Source organism: Camellia sinensis, chromosome 12 (assembly GCF_055761805.1).
Source record: "Camellia sinensis isolate YWXY chromosome 12, ASM5576180v1, whole genome shotgun sequence".
In the NCBI taxonomy this organism is placed as follows: domain Eukaryota; kingdom Viridiplantae; phylum Streptophyta; class Magnoliopsida; order Ericales; family Theaceae; genus Camellia; species Camellia sinensis.
This window is the reverse complement of record NC_138972.1, coordinates 139,669,883-139,673,837: the sequence shown is the minus strand read 5'-3', so window position 1 is coordinate 139,673,837 and position 3,955 is coordinate 139,669,883. Positions and strand designations below refer to the sequence as shown.

Genomic DNA, 3,955 nt, shown 5'->3' with positions numbered 1-3,955 from the left:
CTTTAGCCTTCGAACTTGCCATGCATGCATTATTCACATGATAGGGTCTTGTGCATGCAATTAGCATTGATAGGTTGATCATGTTGTATTTGTTGCATTGTGTTTGGATCGAGTGTTGATCCAAACACAAGGAACGTGGCACGTTTCGTACTTGAAGTGATGAAACGTGTTACGTTTCTTGGTTGCCGACCCTCTTGATCAAGCATGATAGAGACGGAGGCTTTTATGTGTTATTTGTGCATTCATTGACATTGAATTGTGCAAACTTGGCTTCTCGGCCATTGTGCCTTGAGATGCTCGGTTGGTGGCCCGAGAGTCACTTGTCGCACTCCCTTGAGTTTGAAAAATGATAGGGAGGGTGGTTGTGCACACATACTTTGCAAATACACTGCTGTGCCCCTTCTTGTTCTTTGTTGCAGTAAAAATGGAACTTGGAAGATTTTCTGGTCGGCAGACCAGTAAAAGTGGCTGGCCGACCACATTTTCTGGTCTATAGCAAATTTAGGTGGTCTTCAGGTGGTCTACAGCACCATTTTCTGGTCGGCAGCCCACCAGAAGGTCCCCTTGTTGGAGTAGAAGCAATTTGGAAGTTTGTGCAATGTTTTGAAATCAAATGCAAACAGAGGCAATTCGGGGCATAGTAATGGATTTCCGAGCAAGGCGACCAAGCATGCATGCACTTCTCGTCCCGAGGCCATTTCAGCGCTTTTGTTAACTTAGAATAAGTTGTTATCTTAGTTAGCATTCGTCGGTTTTGTAATTAATTAGTTGATGCGTTTGACTAATTAAATCGTTTTGTGCTTAGATTAGCGTTTTAATTAGCTTAGATTAGTTAATTGTTCAAATTCATGTGTGTTGTATTATTTAGTTAACTTGTTAGTTAATTAGTTTCGTTTTGTAATAATTTGTTTAAATTAGCTTAGATTAGCTAGCTTAGCTTTCATTCAGACCCTCCGTCGAGAGGGAAAATTTTGTAATAAGTGTGCGTGTGTGTGTGAATGTCTTCCAACCCCACGTCTTTCTCCCTTTTACTTATCCGCTTTTGATGGTTAGTTTAGGGCATATTTCGATTAGCATACCTTATGCTTTGCATGCGTGCATCATTCATTTGCCTTGCATGCACCGGGCTCGGCGCATCATTCAAACTGCATTGTATTTCGATACATTTACTTGAATACGTGTTTCAAAGCATGTTATCAAGTGTTGCATTCATATGCCATCTTAGCTAGCCGAGCCCATTTTAGTTGCATTTTTGCATGTGTTGCATTAGGCATCTGGCATAGCTAGGATCATGCATGATTTCTAACTAGCTTCTGTTTTGGCTCTGAGTACACTGTTAGTGTTTAAGCTTTTAGCATCCTTGCATGTGTGTAAGTGACTGTCATGTTAGCATGCTTACCATGAGGCTATGTGCTTATGTGTTTAACTGCATGAATGCCTGTGGATGAAGGCTTCATTGCTTGAATTTGGAGCAATTCATCAAAATGTGAGTTTTAAGCCCACTTGAAGTGGCAAATCATCATGTTTTTTTAAACCCACTTGAGGGTGGCAAATCCGTATTTTAGCCTACTTGAGGGTAGCAACTTCAAACCATTTTCGGAAAACAAACATGAGATGTTTTGTTCCAAATCAAGTGATTTAGTCTATACTTGTGTGTTGTGCACATCACATAGTAAGCTAGCTAATAATCAAACAATAACACATGTGTTTTCAAAAATAACGTATCATGTTAGTAGAGGCCGATCCTTTGATCGGGCGAACGGGGGGTGATCATTTCATAACCTTCCCCATCTGTACCCAAGTTCCCGAGACGAGGCAACCTCGGTGATGACGGACACGTGGCCTTAGGCACGAGTCAGGGTTTCCTAAATTTTCAAAACAAAACATTTAGGTGGCGACTCTGAAATCTGGCAAAGCAGTCCATGTTTGGTGCTTTTTGATTAAAATCGATTTTCCAAAACGATTTGCCGAATTTGGACTCTTTGGTGATTTATCAGTCTTACATTGCACTTTGTCAGATTAGATTCAAAACCATGACAGGAGTCCGAACTGTAGTAGCTATGAACACAATTCGCGCCCTCGCGCACGGAGCGGAGTTTAGGCGGTCTACAATAGGATTAGTCTAAGATGAAAACATAAGCTATATTCACAGAAAGAGTAAACTACAATCACATCATCGATGGAACCCAAGCCACACAACCAAACACAAAAAAAAACAAAAAGATAGCAAAATCGGAAAAATCTTCAATCCTAAAGGCAGTGATGGAAAGGCGGTGGTGAAAATGGCAGCTGGATGTAGATCTGGTGAAGATGAAAGGGTAGAGAAGTGGTGGTAGGGCCGTGGAGGCTTGGAGGTGGCATATCTAAAGGGTGGTGGCAAATCCAGTGGCAGTGAGGTAATGATAGCGCCAGAGTGAGGCAGAAAATGAGGAAGAAGACAAATCCGGTGAAGAAACACCTCACAAAGAGGGAGATGGTTGGAAAGACAAAGTTTCCAAGGTTATTTAAGTAGAAAGAAAAAAAAAGGGAAGAAGAAAATGGGAGTAGAATGAGGAAAGAGGGGATCAGAGCTGAAGCCCTCTCCCTCGTGGTAACTATAGCTTGAAGACTAAAATCGACCGCTATTAGAAAAAGTAATAGAGCCATGGGTACAAGAATCCAAAGATGAAGGAGCATTCACCAAAGGGGTAACATATGTTGGCACAGGCATCTCTGCTGGGAATCGACTGTAGATGCATACTCTCTTATTCCTGGGACATTAAAATCATTTGACTTTAACTATAGCTTGAAGACTAAAATCGACTGCATCAATATCATTTGACTTTCTCGGACATTAAAATCAATGGATTCTCTTCCACAAGCTATCTCCAATGCTACAATTCCAAAACTGTAAACATCTGATTCCTTACTAGCTTTGAGTATATCTAAGTATTCAGGTGCCATGTAACCCTTAGTCCTTGCCAAAATTGTTGTTTTCGAATCTTTTCCGTGGTCGACAAGCCTAGCTAAGCCGAAATCTCCAAGTTTGGCATTCAAATTTGAATCTAACATGACATTACTTGATTTTACATCCCTGTGCAACACACACTGCTCCCATTCTTCGTGTAGAAAAAGCAATGCTGAGGCCAAGCCTTGAGCAATTTTGTACCTCATTGCCCATGTCAATAAGCTTTTTTCTTTGAAGAGATGGTTATCTAAGCTTCCATTTTCCATGAAGTCATAAACGAGTAGGAGTTCTCCTTTCTCATGACACTAACCAAGTAGTAGCACCAAATTTCTATGCCTTAACCGACTAATGATCTTCACTTTAGATGCGTACTCTCTTATTCCTTGTTTTGATCCCTTTGATATCCTCTTCACAACAACATTGCACGTGGATTCCTTTAAGAAACCTCTATAAACCTCACCAAATCCTCCTTGTCCAAGTATATCCGTGAATTTATTTGTTATACGAAACAATTCACTATGCGAAAACTTTTTTGGCTCGGTACCTACTTCGAAGTCATTATCTATGGACATATTAAATGCAACCTCCTCATTTGTCCTTTTCATCTACAAAACAAACACAAACAAAGACAACCCACAAACCAAACCAAATGATCCTACAGTCAATCCTACTACTAGTGGCTTTTTGTTGCTTAGACTTGGACTGAGATTGGGACTGGGGATGGGATTGGGATTGGGATTGGGACTAGGACTCGTTGGTGCATCGATTTTTGATCTCGAATTGAATGACCACAATTTAATAATATGTTTCTCAGAAACAGCTCCTGTTGCAGCTGAGAAGCCTATTGTAACCCATTCGGATAAGTAGTCCCTCAGATCAATTGGTCAACTAAGGACACTTTTAACTCTTGTATTACTTATATATCCAGTGAAAATAACACTCAAATTTTTAGATCTAGAATCATAACTAATCCAGACTTCATTATTTTTCCCATACATTATGTTGTTG

At 40.3% G+C, this 3,955-nt stretch overlaps 1 pseudogene; it reads right to left on the bottom strand.

Moving 5' to 3' along the window:
* Nucleotides 1-2,778: 2,778 nt before the first annotated feature.
* LOC145788675 (L-type lectin-domain containing receptor kinase IX.1 pseudogene) lies at nucleotides 2,779-3,622 on the bottom strand (annotated as a pseudogene).
* Nucleotides 3,623-3,955: the final 333 nt, after the last annotated feature.